Source organism: Tursiops truncatus, chromosome 10, assembly GCF_011762595.2.
Source record: "Tursiops truncatus isolate mTurTru1 chromosome 10, mTurTru1.mat.Y, whole genome shotgun sequence".
Lineage (NCBI taxonomy): Eukaryota > Metazoa > Chordata > Mammalia > Artiodactyla > Delphinidae > Tursiops > Tursiops truncatus.
Genome location: NC_047043.1, coordinates 12,910,481 through 12,926,997, shown reverse-complemented (window position 1 = coordinate 12,926,997; position 16,517 = coordinate 12,910,481). Strand labels below are relative to the sequence as shown.

Genomic DNA, 16,517 nt, shown 5'->3' with positions numbered 1-16,517 from the left:
AGGTAGAGAGAAAGTATATGCAAAAGCACAATGTTGTCTAGGTGGTCCACTCTTTACCGCCTTAAGTGGGGTGAAAAGGTCTCTAAAAGCAAGGCCCAGATTGTCTACTTAATCTGTATTACTCAGAAACGGTATTAAAGAAATGAAGGGGCAAGAATGTTTCTGGTTTTAATATTAAATGCACAAATCAGCACACAGTAACCTGAAAGAACATTCGGAGCATCTCTAAGGCAGAGTTCATTCTTGGACACATTTGCCAAAGCACAAATATGGAAACCCCACCCTCAGCCAGATCTGAAGAAATCAAAAGGCTGATGTGGTATAAATTCCTCTGCCCTGATTGCATAAAGGAGATCTGCCAACATTTTTGTCTCTGATATATTCCTTTCTGCACAAAGAGCTGAACTGGGTTCTTAAAAACCTGATCGTGAACTGCGATAGGCAATTCTGAATCCCCACCAGGATCTAGGAAAATTAACTCCTCACTGATCTTCCTAGATAAGCACCCCAGCTCCCCACTTCTGAGATCTGCATCGGGATCTGCCTAGGTTTCTGTCACAGAGCAACTCCCTTTTTTGGCATAAGAATGTACAGGATGCCTGTAAAGTTCACACTGGGTCATCTAAGTCTCTTTAAATGCGGGATGATTCATTGCTGGGGGTGGGGGAGAGAGGAGAGTGAGGGGGAAGGAAGTGCTGAGCAGAGAGGCGGAGCAAAGTCATTATGAAATTGACTGCAGAAAAGCTCCCGCTGGGAGTGCTGGGGTCACATGTTCTTACTATTGGTATTTCAGCTACAACTTTTAAACCAGAGATGGGGGAGGGGTTGGAAGGCATCACCTTGTAACTTGATCGGCTTTCAGAGGAGATGCATCCGTTGATACCTGGCATATTGATTAGAATTACAGCGGAGGATTAATGTCTCTTTTTATCTGACAAAGAAGAAAAGCTCTCCTATGACAGCACGGTTAGCAGCCTAAGAATCTGGCTGTAGTGGTATGAGTGAACAATTTGTCTTCTCCTACTTGATTTACTCCCATTCTAGCTGACAGGGTCTCCCATTCTGTGCATTCATTTTGTACTTAAAAAGGGATTGTTTGTAATTTACTGTTGAAGTCTGAGTGCTATTATTCTGCTCCGTCAGAAAGCATCTGTGACAGGCGCTATCACTTCATGTCTGCGCCATGGCACAGAGCAAATCCGGATCTGCAGTCATCAGTCTTGAGAGCCCCCCCAAAGTCGCCCAGCAGTTATACTTTGGAGAGGCCTGACGGACACGGGTTCTGCAAATGCCGAACTGCCTGACAACCCCTGCTGAAATCCTGACACGGACAGTCTCCTCTAGCTGTTTATGTCAAAAAGCGAATTGCCAATGCATTTTTCTCTGACTCTTCCTCTTCGGGGTAAACTTGGTAAATTCCTCATAAAACAGTTGTCTTAAACCCTGACCCTCATTTGGATCAGCTTTTCCTAGCCGGTATTGACTCAAGAAAAATAAAGTAACTGTGAGAGCTTATGCTATGTATTTTAATGTCATGAAGTTAGAACAACGATTTGATGGGGTTTTTTAGTCTGTTGTTGCCCCTGATCTTAGTTTGAAGGCACCCTAAGCTTTACCCTCACAACCCATCAACTATCACTATCTTAAGTGTAAACAATGGTGGCTTTGGGCTCTGATTTTATTTTATTTATTTATTTTTTGGGGGCTCTGATTTTAATTTGGAAAATGTATTTCTTTTGAGGAAACAAAATGCCAAGTTGTTAATGAAATGCTTTTAATAGATTTCCAAATGCTTGTGGCCAATACCAAGCAAAGTTCAACTCACTCATTCCAAGCCTTAAAATGTTGTTCATTTTCTTTTCATGTAAGAAGAACTATGTTCTATAGATGATTAAGACCACAAACTCTTGTTATTTCATAGGTCATTGCATTACGTTCAATGTCGGACATAGTTACATTAGTGAAAATGTGCCTAGGTCTTGCTTGCAAAATAAATAACAACGGTTAAAAATCATCTCATTTCCTTTTGATGTGTCCTATTATACTAAATATATTAGAAACTGTTTAACAAACAAACAGATTTCCTTTTGGTGGCTTTGATTTGTTTTCTAGTGAAGTAGCAATAGTATACTTTTCATTATCCATGCCCAAAGCCATCTGTCATTAAAAGGTATCACCCCCAACCATTCAGCCTGTAACCAGCTGTAACTTCAGAAGGCTTGTGCTTTCTAAAACAGAGAGCAAAATTTCCATTAGCTTTCCAGGCTGGCAAAGTATTTGAGGACTCCCCCACCCCACCTCAAGAGACTGAATCTAACGAATTTTTAGTCTAACAGATAAGCCTAACAGATTTTTGTTTTCCAGGCCCACATCAGGTCTACCAAGGAGATTATGCCTTCACCAATAGCTTACTCTCAGAGATCATTTTAACAGGGGGTAAGGTGCATGTTCTATACTGCAAGGGGGAAACCTCAGGAAGGCAGAAAAGTAATTAAGTTACTACTACACTACTGCCAAGAGCCATGCCTAAGGTCTCCAATTATGGGTTCTTAGAACTAATTCCTTCACCTTCCCAGCCCCATTGTTAATACCAGGGCTGTCCACTAGAAATGTAATGGACACATGTCATTTTAAATTTTATAGTAGCCACATTAAAAAGTAAAAAGAAACAGGTAAATTAATTTTAACAAGATTTTTATTTAACCTAATATATGCAGAATATTTTCATTTTAATATTTAATATATGTATATGTGCATATGTATGCGTGTGTGTGTGTATGTTCTAAGTCTTTAGAATCTAAGGTAGATTTTACAATTACAACCCATCTCAAGTGCTTAATAGGCATATCGGACAGTACAGACCTATATACTAAAGCATTTGTTTTTAATTGTAGACAGAATCTTATTTAAAATTGCCTAATGTGTGTACTCTTAAGTCATAAACTGTTGGTAGATGTTTAAATACAATGATTTTAATTTTACTCTTGACTACGGGTGATGTCACTTTCATTACCCAGAAGCCTGGGCTGCTATAGTTTGGTGGAGGGTCAAGAAAGCTGATTCAGAAGCATGTCCTTTAAGAGTCTCTGTGCCTCAAACAGAGCCCGGTGACTTCAGTTTGGGTGTGGCGAGCTGACCTCAGAGTCTATTGTGTGAGTGGTTTTCACTTCTGTTTTTAGTTTATTTTGCTTTTCTGGTCTCTCCAGCTTTATTTGGAAGCACAATCTAAGGAAAGTATATTGGTTTTGCAGGCACACTATGATTTGCTCAGATTTTTAAATGACATATGTGGGCTAACACCCTCCTTATAATACCATGGTTAAAGGTCTGTCAGTGTATCCATTAAAAATTCAACTTTGGGGTATTTATTACACAGCCATAACAAATTGCTCCAGGCCAAAATTTGGCAAATCTTTCTTTAGCATAGGAGGAAATTCTTTTTAACAATTTTTTAAGAAGCTATAAATAATTAAATGTTTATCATTTAAATTCACTCATGTGATTTTGTTTTTTTGGATAGACAAGGCATTCAGACAAAACATATGTTGTAACTTTACATTTTGTTTTACAAATTTGCAGTATTAATATTAGCTTTATAAATAACTTTGCCGATGATTTACACAGTTGCCCTCCCACCACCCAAATTTTTAATGATCCTAGTATTTGATTCTCATATTTGGAAGTCGGATCAATATACTGATTCTGAAAGGTACTGGATCAATCAACTACGAATCTTTAAGTTTCATCATGGTAAAAACAGACATTTTTCAAAAGATAAGGTTTGTTTTGCTGTGAACTCACTGCAGACGGAAATGTCTTACTCATCTTTATATTCTCAGGGCCTAGTTATTGTAAATGCATAGTGAACGGCTGGTGGTAAACAAGTGATAAACACATAAAAAACATAGCTCAAGAATGAAGACTGTCTCTATTCGTCAGTCTCATTTAAATATTCACTTATTAAATACTCACTATCTAATGACTTTGAAAAATCTTTGAAACTGTAAAGACCTCTATGATTTCCCTCATTTCTGAACAACTCAATGGATTATTGTTATTATTGAATGACCCAATGCTACGCAGGCACGAGCCAGTTGCAAAACATCCTGTCTTATCCACCTCCTGGGAGCATTTGAAGATGCAGTGTGGAAGGGCTGTAAAAAGTATGAAAAGCTACAGAGGTGCAATTGAAATGTAAATCCTCTCCACTGCAAACATGAAAGATAAACCCCTAAAATTACTGTGAAAGTCAACATGGTGAGAAGTACCTATACTTTTACCAACATATTTGACTCCAAATGAAGTGAACTTATCTGATGTAGTATTGGGTTAACTGACCCCCAAGGTTTTTAGATAAACAGGAGTGACTCTCACTTGCCTTACTCTGTGTTGTGTATCTTTATTTTTCATTGCAGAAAAGCTAAGGCATCTTTTTCAAGTATGACTACCGAGGTCCACTTTCTTTTAAGAATTCAAGCCTAAAACTCTAAATAATTATATCTATATTCTATTTAACTTCCAATCCATTCAATCATTTAGTTGTTACAAGCTGCTGAGCCGTTTGTGTTTGCTTGTCTTTGTTTTGCTTTGAACTATTTAAGAGGCTACTTCCAATGAAGACATATACTACATTTAAAAAGCCCTTACAATGTGGAGGGCCCGTACACTTGCTTTATTAAGTACTCTTGTGCTCCCTCTGCTGCCCTGAAGAAAAGTTTCATGTTCAAGACCCTGGTATACTCCTTACAGAGTGTTCTCTTGGCAATGATGATGCAGATTTGTACATAAATCAGGGCCCTTCTGAAATGCAGTACTATTTGACCAAAGCATAAAAGGTAATAATTTTTCATTTTAAAAGTGCAAATTAATAAAAGGGGAAGGGAATAAAAAAGAATAAATAGAATTAAGTTCTGCATCTGTGGCCAAATTCATCTAGACAGAGCCCTGTAGTATAGACAGTGTTCTTCCTACTATAATGCACTCAGGAATCACTGTGGGGTGGGTGGGGGGGCGGGGAGAAGGGAGCTGGTTGAAACACACATTGGGATTCCGTAGGTCTGGGGTGGAACTCTCATTCTGAATGTCTAAAAAGCTTCCAGATGCTGCTGGTGCTGCTTTGAAGACTATGCTTTTAGAAGCAAGATGTGATATGTAATTGTATGATATAAAATATACTTGATAGGCCATTTTAAACCTTCAAAAGTAGACATTACCAAAACAGTGAAGTAGATATAAGAGTGTTTAAGCAATGCAGAACCCAGATTAGGAGGATGGCTCAGCGAGCCTTATTTCTCAATTTCCTTTAATTTCAAAGTTCGACTTACACTTGCCTGAATATGGTATCAGGTTTATGACTAGGAGCATAGTACTACATCTTTGCTTACTGGCTTCTTGAAAACCCTGCTCTTCTTTCATTGAGTTTTTTTTTTTTTTGCATGAGAAAGTATTGTTTTTAAAGAATCAAGGCCAGTTACTTGTGACTGTACATTTAAAGTTTTGCCACCTGAAACGACAACATTTCAGTACTAAAGGTAGTGAAACTGTATCATAAGTATTATGTTTATGTTGGACCTTGCAGGAAGAAATAGTTACAAATTTTAATGGCAGTTTCTGGCTTTAACCTTAATGCCTAAGTAAGTAAATGACACAGTTCTTAATTGTTCTGTTTGGGTAATAAATGTATTTAGCTTCCTTGAGGGAACATTTAAATTAACTGACTCACTCGAATCTGAGTTATGTGTTTTAATGTGTTGAAGGTTGTTAAAATATGTAATAATGAAAATATTGCTCTTTTTTTAACCCCAAATTCTCTAAATGTAAGATGTCTAAAAATAGAGTGGAGGTGGATGGGACAGTCTGCAGATTAGAAGTTGGAATGAAAACATCTCAGTTAAGCCAGAAACTTGGCAACCAATATTTTCTGTTATAAAAATATTTTAGATGAATTAATTTTTTTATGAAAGCTGTCTGAAACTGAAATGAAGAGCAGAAGTTCTCTGTTTATTCACAGGCCAGTAATAATAATACCTGCCTCAAAAAGCATACGTCTTTTTCGTGCAGAGCTAGCAGCTTCTGCTCCTTTCAGAAACCGGCACTGCCGGGGGGGGGGGGGGGGGGGGGGGGGAAAGATACATTACTACCCGGTTACGTTCTGAGATATTAACCTTCACCTTGATAATGCTTGTCTGGCAGAGCCTTTTCAGGAAACTGATTTTAATTGTCCACTAGAGGCTGTAATGAGACCAACAATGTCACTTTAGACCAACCTGGGGCTTAAACTGTAACCATCATTGATTTTTAAGTGAAAAAAAAAAGTTGTAGAAACAAGTTAACAGTAGTAGTAGTTCTTTAAAAATAGCCATGTATATGTGCATGGTATTTCAAAATGTGAGAAAAAAATGATTTCCGGGGCTCTACACCTTCCTAGCTAGGGTGCTGATTTTTATTTCTGCAGCACCTTGGCTCTATAATAGTTGTTTAAAAGCTGACACATTTCTGTTGGTGATTCTGTATCCTGCTTCAGTTGGTGACTAACCGTTAGGTCATAAGTAAATTCAGCCAAAAGGTTTCTCAAATACAGCTTCCAGTCAAGTGGAGGCTTCCAGAGAAAAACTTACGTTGTAAGGATCGTATTTCTAGACACTTGGTTCTAAGCACCTGAAAGAGGTCAAATGCTGCCCCGACACCTACCGGTCTTCCAGAATTATCTGCAGCCAGGAAAACGCCGCACTGAGCTCCCTTTAGCATGGCCGTGCCTTCTCTTCCTCCAGGTGCCACACCTGTTGGCCAGGTACCACCCCTCCAAAGAAGAGTCCTTCCCTTCCAGCTAACGCCTGGCGGTGGTACCCACGGAGGGACGGGGTGCCGAGGAGTTGAGAACCGCACTTAAATTTGAGTCCAGAGGAAGTTCTCCGGCGCGGATTCACGAGAACTGCCATCTGATGCTCGGTTTGCTTTCTCTATCTCCTACACTGGTTGCCTCATTTCCGATGAAATTAATGATCCCGAATTAGCGGCGAGAGGAGTGCGCGGATCGTCTACCCAGGGTAAAGCTGGGTAGTTCCATACCCAGAGCAGATTTCCGGACCTGCAGAAAGAGAAGGGAGAGCAGGGAGGTCACCAGCTTTCGTAGGCAGGAAAGGTGAGGGTGCACGTGCAGACAGGGGGACCCTTAAAACTTTCCTGAGTTGCACGCCAAGACAATCCCCGCGGCTCGGTGGGCTGGCTTCCGGAACGCTGAGGCTAAACCGGTTTGAGGGTTAACATGCGTGAAGATCGGAGTCAGCCCTCTTAGTCGCTTGTCGGCGCGCCCAGGACGAAGGGAACGTCGGGATCAGAATTGGCCCACCTCCTCTCCCACTTGGGGTATTTCATGGTCTCCGACTTGCAGCTCGACAGCCCTCGGAGAGTCCTCCAGGGTCCCTGAGTTGCACCCCGCTGTCGCTCTGTCCCCTCCAACTAGATGCAGGGACCCGGGAAGGCGCGCGAGGACCTACCGGTCACCGCTAAAATTACCTCATCGCTTCAGCTCCCCGCCCCTTTCCCAAACCTGGAAGCACTGTCCCCTCCGGCCCCGGTCACCCCTCCCGCCCCGCGGCCCTCGATCCCAAGCCGGTCTTGGGGAAACGCGCCCGCCTCCCCGGGGGCCTCCGAGCCCGGGCTGCGCGCACCGAAGGGTTAAGGGCGCGGACCGGCCGCCGCGCTGTGCGCTCGCCGTGCTCAGAGCTGCTCGCCCCGCCGCCCGCCGGAGGGTGCCCCCCCCGCCCCCCCGAAGTCGGATCCCAGAGCTGCGGCGGCGGCAGCCAACTGCTCCATATTTGGCTTCTATTACACATTTACATACTGGAGCGAGCTAGCGAGCGAGCGCGAGAGAGCGCGAGGGAGGGCGGGCGGAGGGAGGAGGGAGGGGAGAGGAGCGGGGGGGGGGAGGAGGAGGAGGAGAGAGCAGAGTATACTGCAGACATCATTTCTACTACAGTGGCGGAGCCGTACAGGACCTGTTTCACTGCAGGGGGATCCAAAACAAGCCCCGTGGAGCAGCAGCCAGAGCTACAGCAGCCGCAAGACACTGTTTCTCTCCCTCTGCCCCCCCTTCCCCACGCAACCCCAGATCCATTTACACTTTACAGTAAGTGGCTATTTTTTTTTCTCCTCCGATTCTTTCTCTCCCCCCTCCCCCATCTCCTTCTCCCATGATTTAGATTGAGATTCCCCCCCCCCACCCCCGCTCTCCCTAGAGGGGCAAAAGCAACAACCAGGAAACAAACCCCAAACCCCATTCGGCGACACGGAAAACAGCTGGAAGAGGAGCGAAGGAAATCGACGCGTTGTGTTGTGGTGTGTGTTTGTGTGTGTGTGTGTGTGTACATACACCCTTCCCCGGCTCCAGCTTCCCGGGCCGACATCCCCGCTCTGGGAGCAGGGACAACTGGCAGGAGGGCTGCAGGGGCTGGGTGGGCGCCCGCCAGGCGAGGGGGCGCGCCCGGGCTGGGGGCACGGGCGGGCGGGGAGAGCGGCGGCGGCGGCGCCCCGCTACGGCGGCTGCCGGTCCGGCCGCGAGTGCGGAGAGCCATGTCCTCCTCTCTGGAGGTGGCGTAGGGGGAGGCGGAGGCCGGGGGTCGCGCTGCCCCCTCCTCCCGCCGCCCCCTCCTCACTCCTCTCCCCGAAGAGGGCGGCGAGAGCGAGCGGGTCTGGAGAAGGGCTGGGCTTGCCCGCGGGGTCCGCCTGGCCTCGGAGCCCCGGGGTGGGGGTCTCCCCGCGGAGGCCGGCCTGGCCGGGCGTGCGGCTGCGGACCGGGAAGGGTCTGCGCCCGCGGCCGCGCCGGGACTTCGCGCGCGTGGCCGGGCGCAGAGCGGTGGGAGAGCGGGGGGCGCTGAGGGGTGGGTGCTGGGGGAGCGGGTGTGCGGTGCCGGGAGCGCGGCCGGAGTGGCGGTGGCGGCCCTGGCTGCAGCTGCCGCCGCCGCCGCCGCCCTGTTGGTACGGCAGCTTCCTGATCATGTGCAGCCGTCGCAGCGGCCCGGAGCCGGGAGCCCGCGAGCGCCCCAGCCCGGGCCGGCGCCCCCGCCAGCGCCCGCGGCCGGAGCCGGGGAGCCGTGGCAGGCGCTGCCCTGCCCGCGCCGGAGTGAACGGCTGTGCGGCTGCTGGGAGGGTGAATGAAGCCGGGAGGAGGGGAAGGAGGAGGTGGCGGCGGCGGCGGCGCTGCGGGAACTGGGATGCGCCCTGGAGCCCCGCCGCTCGCTCACTCTGGGCCGGGCCGGGCCGGAGGCTCCGCCACTCCTGCGACCGCAGCCGCCACCTCCTACGTGGTTCCAGCGCTGCGCGCAGGCCGGTCCCGCAGGGGGCGGGGCGGGGCAGGGGGCCGGCCGGGCTGAGCAAGAGGTGAGGCGGTGGCGGAGCGCGGCGTGAGTGTGAGTGCGTGCGATTGTGAGTGTGTGCGCGCGCGCGTGCGGGGGAGGGGGCGGCTGGGGCCGTCGCGGTGGGGAGAGGGCCCCCTCAGTGGCCACTTGGCTGACTCCGCACCGCCCCGACCCCTTCTCGGCGCCCCCCCCTCCCCACCGCCCTCAGGCCGCCTTCCTGAACTCCGCGGCTGGTGCTTTCATTTTATTTCAGACCACGTAGGGGGCTGACTGGAAGCGATGAAACAATTCAGGTTTTCGAGGCAGATTGAGCAAGAACCTTAGCGGGGGGTGGAAGTAGGGTGGGGGTGGAGATCCTGCCAGAAAACAAACAAAAAAAATCAGTTTCCAAGGACTGTGGGGTTTGGTTCAATCCCGTGGCTGCTCTGTTTTGTTTTGCTTTCTTAGTATATAATCCTACAGATAAGAGGGTAATATAAATACTTCGGGAGATTGGGAAATTGCTGAAGAGTAGTAAGGGGGAAAAAAAAAAAGCCAGTCGGAAGCTGGTTATATAATGCGCGATGTGGCTAACGAGAACGGCAAGCTATTTTTATTTTGTTTACCGTATGCTGTGCAGTAGGGACTCCTACAAACTGGTTCTGTCCCCGAAGAGATTCTTAGTTTCCCTGTGAGATCCACAGGATACAATTAGCAAAATTAGAAGACCCTATTAAACCCACAGAATAAAAATTAATGGCTTGGAGTGGCATACTCCGTGCACATCCTGGTGCATGCACGGGAATGTGTGTATGCAAATAAGTTCTTTGCCAATCTTGTAGTCACATCTCATTGACATTTGTGTTTTATAATGCAGGCTGTTCTTAATATTTAAACATAATCGTTACATATCGCTCACAGCAGCGGGTAGTTACTTTAAGGTTATTTTTAGGCACAGCTAGTTACTTTTTCGACAGTGTTAGCTAAGCTATTTCATTTGGGTTTCTGAGGAGCCCTGCAGTTCCTAGAAGCCCCTGTCTTAAGCCCACCGTGTGGTTTATTTGGTGGGTGAAGGTAGTTTGACACTTCAGCCTATTTTGGAATGCAGTGTTTGCCTGAAGAAACCACCAGAGAGAAGGATGAGAAAATCCTGCAAATGAACTCTTGGAAAGGGACTGCACCATAACGACTAATGCTTTGGCATTTAATCTCCTCTGATTGCCCTCTGTGCCTGCATCAGTCAATATTTTAGCAGCTCCACAGATAACTGGGCTTGAGTGCCACCTTCTACATAAAGCAGAGGTTGAAGGACTCCCCTGAACCTTCTGCCTGCCTGCCTTTCTCATCTCGTAGATACCTGTCAGCGGGTGTAGGTTTTCGGTGTACTTACTCCAGCTCTGATCACTCATGTAATTAGATCAGGCTGCCATGGCAACAGACAGTGTTCCTCCGTCCATTCAGGTGGGTTTGTCTTGTGCCTGGACTACTCCCAAGTGTTTCATGCACAGTATTTGTGCTGCCCCAGCCAGATGAGAGACTTTACTATTTCAGCTGCATCTTCTTTCTGTCATTTTTGGACGGGAGACACTGAATGATGCTTCTAGTTACTCAGCTTTTATAAAGGAGACCAACAAGCTGTGCTTACTGGGTGCAGTATGTAAATGCATCTCCCCAGACAGTGAGAGGAGCCCGACAATCCTGCTGGTGTTTATTGTGAACAGATCAACAAGTATTTGGTACTTGTTAGAAACCTTTCAGAGCTGACTAAAGCAGCATTTCTTTTGCAGGCTGTCTGGTGCCTTTGGCCTTGCAGGCACTTAACCCTTTCAAGTGCAGAAGAAGTCATCCTTTAGAACTCAAGTTGCCAGTAGTCGCGACTGGTTTTCTAACGGATTTATTCAGCGGAAGTAATTTATTCCAGAAGGATATCCCCGTTGTCAGATTTGAAAACTGGATGGCCGTCATAATAGCAAAAAAATGCTACTGATAGCAGGCAGTCATCCTGAATGTATTCATTCTTAACTTGGATTTCTTGGCCGTGATCGTTACCTTTGTGGTAGTAGGTTATAAGGTTTTTGTCTCAGGTAAGAGATGATGGAGGTCTATAGCTGGTAGACTGATAATGTATGGTGCTTTTGCACAATAACTTGTACTCTATTTGGGAATATAATTTCATGGGCATTTAATAACGTAGAGAACAGCATTTTTTTCTTTGTATTAGGGGACCACCTTATTAAGCCTGCTGAGCAAAGAAAAATAATACTGTTGGGAAAAAAAAAGGAAAGAAAAGTAGCTTTGGTTGCTGAAGCTCTGTATTGCTCAGGCAATCCAAATAAGGGAGAGTATTTTAATAACTCTGATATTTGAAAGAAAAAATAATTGAGAATAATAACGTTTTGATGTCATCGTGACCCTGCCCGTCAGTTTACCGTTTTGCAGCCCCCTAGCTAAATTGGTAAATCCTTTTTTTTTCTTCTGGGGCTAAGATTGTTGAGAGGGATCCTTAGTGCTCCTCACAGGGTGTTTGTGAATTTCTACCATTTTGCGAGTTTATGTAGTTGGTAACCTGATTGTGACCTGCTCAGATCAAGCGTTGCCGTGTTTAAAACGGGCCATTATTTCCAGGAGGTAAATAGATGGGGGAGGCAAGGATATAAATAAAGCGCCGAAGTTTAAGTTTTACATAACACCTTGGAGGTCCTGGAGTACCTTTTACAATGTACAGAAAATCGCTTCACTTGGCAGCCAAACGTGCACATGTATTTTTCAGTGTACAAATAAATTCATCCTAAAATAAGTATGAAAAATGTGCTTGATTGGGAACTGTGAAAGTCAATATTTTCCCTTCTGGATTTCGTTTGAAGAGGGTTTGGTAAACAGAAGTGATGCTTCATTAGAAATATCATAACTAGGCTTCCCGGCCTCTGAATTGTCCTATACTGTCGGAGAAGAATTCAAGGACAACTCTTTAGCCATCAAATTATACATGAAATGTTTGTAACTGGCCTTACGTTTCAACAGACCTAACTCAGTTGTCTGGGAGTCCCCGGAAAGGCCAGCCTTAAGAGATTATTAAAATATCAGTAAGCATGTTTCTGTGACTCCTGGTACAGAGTTTGATTCACATCCCTTTTGTATAAATGTGCCTTTATTTTTTTTCCATTCTGAAATGTCAAGTGGATTTTCTGTTTGCACTTACCTTGAATGATAGTTTTTGATGACTAACGTATGGTTAACACTGGCTCATTTTGTTTCCTATAAGAAGTTAGTCGATAAACATGTTTTTACTAAAAGCCTGAAATTTAGTGAAGGTAGGAGTGAATGTTAATTCTTTCGTTTATAGTCGTCTGCAAGTAACACATAGTTTAGACTATGAAAAGCTTAAATACTTGTGTAAGATGACATAGTACAGCAAGGCAGGATATTATTTTTATAGGGGAGACATGATTTGATTTCCATTGCTTTATATCTTTTGATATGTGCAGCTTAACTGCTTCAAACAGCAGATTTAGTTCTGCTCATACTTCCAAACTTATCAGAAGCAGGCTCTCCTTATTTTGTGAAAAGCATTGAAAATAAGAAATCATAGAAATCCCAATAGAGATAATAATTTCTGTTCTAGGGCGTTCCACACAAGACTGCCCCTTTTTAAGGAATTTTGTAGTCCTCAATTATGCTGTTCAAATTTTAGTTTCATTCAATTCAGTTTAATAAAATACACATTCAGAATTTAAGAGGTGGTATAATAATGAGTATACTCCATGCTAGTGTTGGAGAATATTTTCAGATGTTGGCCAAAAGAGTTGTAATTGGATCAAGGTTTTAAAAATATGTAAATACTTACAATTACAGGAGTAATAAAAAGGTTTAGGTAACTAATCTTTATTGGTGGAAATAGTTTTCAGAAATCTCTTTCCTGTTTCATAATTTATGTATCTTTGTCTTTATCAGTGTAGTAATATATTTCATAATCCTTACAAACCTGAAGTTTTCAGGCCAATGTACTGTAAATATGTGTACTACCTATTACCATCTCAAATGTACTAAAACACATTTTAGAACTATTAAAGACAAAAGAGCAACAAACATTATATTCTCTTTGACATATTTGATGTGAGCAGAACTGATTCATTGATTTTTTTTATAGCTTTTAATGCATCGCATTTGTGGAGTAATGAAAATGCAATGGTAATGGCAATAACGTAAGCAAAAATTGTATCCTAAACCTGAAAATTACTTTTCAGAAAATTCATTGTAGTGTAATCACAGTTTGAGGCTTTCGGGGGGCAGAAGTTCCCCTGATGATGGTATTTGGATTCAGGCTAAGAGGAACTCCTTTTTTTCTATTTAGGTGTTCTTTAACGGACACATTTTGAATGAGTAATTTAGCAGAAGTTTTTAGTGATCATTGTCATAGCTGCTAATCTGTAAACATTTATGCTTCTAACATTCGAAGAAAATGTATTTTTTCTGTCACTGCGTACGGCAAATTTTCTTTTATTGCACCCTTAGCTTTGGCCTACTCTCCCCGAAGTGTTGATATTATATCCTGTATCCATATTATTTATATATTATCACCTCTTTACTGACTGTCACATCAGTATTACTTAAGCCATCTTTCTGTCTTCCACTATTAATAGTATTGTGTTATGTTGCCCTGCTGTGCTTTTTAAATATTAAGGGTTCCATTTTTAGCAGATACAGAAAACAGTCCATAGGCTATTTTCTGGTATGTTGTTTGTATGTTTTTGCAATACAGAGTCCACTCTGCCTTGCTTTATCCTTGTGTTTCTTCCCTCCAGTGGAACACAGCAAGTTATGTTAACTCTTCGAGTTAGTCTAACTGGTGTAGCAACACAAATGCTTTTGAAATAAGTAGGCATACCAATGTGAGAGTAAATTAATATTTTACAGCATTTGCATCATGTTTGACTGTTCTCTGCACTTCAGCAGAATAGGAGGAGACTGTAATTTGGACTCTATAAAACCTTATCTGCCAGGTGATAGGTAAATAGGATGGTGTGCACCTACATCGATACACAAGGCAACACTCTCAACTGTTAGCTCATAAAGCAAGCACTTTGCAAATCCACGGTACCTGCACCTTGTTTGAAAATGATGATCAAGTATTTTGATGCTTCATTTGAGATGTTACTAGATAAAATCAAGATTTCTACCCCGTCCCAGGCCCTTAAAACAAGTGCTGTGTAAGAATAAATAGAATATTATGAGCTTCTATTTAACTTGGCCACTATTTATATTTGTAACTCAACAAGCTTCTTAGTGAAGGACAGTGTCTTCCAAGGACTTGAGAGACGTTATAGTCTCGAACAGCTTCGTTCTTTGTCTGTCTACACTTACTGATTACATGTGGGGAAACCAAGGCCTAGAAAACTTCCTTCTTCTGCATATCAGTCCCAGGCGTGCAGTAGATGCTTAAATAAATACTTGGCGAATGGATTAGCTAGAAGTAAGAATACTTTGGCTATTATTCATTACTTCGCAGTGTTGGAAAGCAATCGAAATTATTTTCCTTTCCAGCTGGGCTGTGCTCTTAAAAATAGTGAGTGTGTATGGATGAAAATAATCATGAGATGTGTTGCCATGTACCCAAGGATAATTGGCTCACTTACCTGTTTACAGATTATTCACATTGGAGATCATATTCATAGCTCCAGAATAGTTCTTTTCTGACACCCAATATAATCCTGGGCCTTCTCCTTCCTACTGTTACCTGGCGTGGGCTTAGGAAACCCAAACTAAATTTAAAACCAGCCTAAACAAATATGCAGATCAGCTCCAGTAATCAAAGGCTGAAAAAACTCAGTCCAGCAATGACTAGTTTGGGGATTAGTTTATAATAACTGTGCTACTGATTTTATTTAATGTGGACAGTTGGGAACTACCAGTATTTAAAAACATGATTTAAATAGATAGTGCTGGAAACTATGTTAGCAGATCGAGTCCTCAACTTCTTCCATTTCTATGCATAGGTCTTTACCTCACAAAACCTACTACAAGCACCAAGCTCCCTGATGGAAAGGTATATGGAAGATTCATTCATTCTCTCTTTCATTCATCCATTCACACATTCACTCATTCATCATACAGTGGGTAATTTTTACTTAAACATGCTTAAGATATTGTGGCAGAATGAAAGTCAAGTAGACATACATTCAGTAATTAAATCTTTTAAAGTTTAGTGGAAAAAAAGTCTAGTGAGTATATGCATACTTAACATTTTTTTTTCCTGCATTCTGTTCTGTCTTCTATCCCATTAGACTGGTATGCTAATAACTGTGCTCTGTTTCATGATTGTGCCTCAAAGTTGCATGTTGATAGTAAGATATGCCTCATGAAAGTTAGACCCTGGCTCAATTACTATTCAGTCCATGCCCATTTTCACCTGATAGTCCTGTGATTACCAGCATGTGTTTCTGAGGAAATTGGCTAGAATCATTAGAGAAAAGAATGACAGTAGCTGTCTCAAATGGGGAGACCAAGCTCTTAATTTGATTGAAGGGATGACCTTTCTGTGTGTTGGCCTCCCTCTGAGCCCTGTCGAATAAAACCAGACCTGCCTTTTGGGCTGGCTGGTAGCTGTGTAATTCTCCTAAAACAATGCAAAATGTGATGTTCTTAAAGTTTAGATTTCAGTGCATGGGCCCTTGCAGGTGGAATTATTTGTTTAAAGCCATCCGTTCTGTTTCTCATTTTGGATTTCCTCTTCTGCACCCCCTGGACCATTGCAGGAGGATCGTGCAGCAAATCACCAGGGTGGTCCATTCAAGCTGCAGATTTGTCTGGCATCTTGGGACAGCAGGCTCGTCCTCCGCAGCCACTGCAGGAAAGTGCGTCACCCATCAGGTGAGAGTTTTGCGATGCTCTCTAGTTTCCATCTGAGGATAAAGTCTGACCTGGGAAAGTCGCCTACTAGCCGTACTTTAGCACTTCGTAGACTGTTCAAGATAATTGTCTTTGCAAACTCTATTGTGTGGGAAATTGAGAAATCGCCGAGAGGTTTTTTTAAAGCTCGGATTCAAGTATTTCTCTTTTTGATTTATTTGGTTTATGAAGTAGCCTACCTCTGACTTTGTGGATGGTTGATTATTGTGTGTGTTGGGCTTGGGCCTGATCATTTTAATTGTCACCTGTACTTCAAGCTGGTGAGAAAGTTTTGCT

At 43.7% G+C, this 16,517-nt stretch overlaps 1 protein-coding gene and 1 long non-coding RNA gene across 28 annotated transcripts in view; one reads left to right on the top strand and one right to left on the bottom strand.

Annotated features, from left to right (window-relative positions):
• LOC109551560 (uncharacterized) overlaps positions 1-6,818 on the bottom strand; it is a 55,067-nt gene extending 48,249 nt beyond the window's left edge. For 2 of the 3 annotated variants that reach the window (XR_012334352.1, XR_012334351.1), the window contains exon 1: positions 6,691-6,789. This is a non-coding gene — a long non-coding RNA (uncharacterized lncRNA). Of the gene's footprint in view, positions 1-6,690 lie in introns of all 3 variants that reach the window. The other variant, XR_002178366.3, reaches the window with a different exon arrangement.
• Positions 6,581-16,517, top strand: part of ATXN1 (ataxin 1) — a 398,514-nt gene continuing 388,577 nt past the window's right edge. For 10 of the 25 annotated variants that reach the window (XM_033863858.2, XM_033863852.2, XM_033863857.2 and 7 more), the window contains exons 1-3: positions 6,585-7,141; positions 7,979-8,128; positions 16,088-16,202. The gene's annotated coding sequence lies outside the window, so the exon portion shown is untranslated. The other 15 variants (XM_033863859.2, XM_073810369.1, XM_073810368.1 and 12 more) reach the window with 11 other exon arrangements.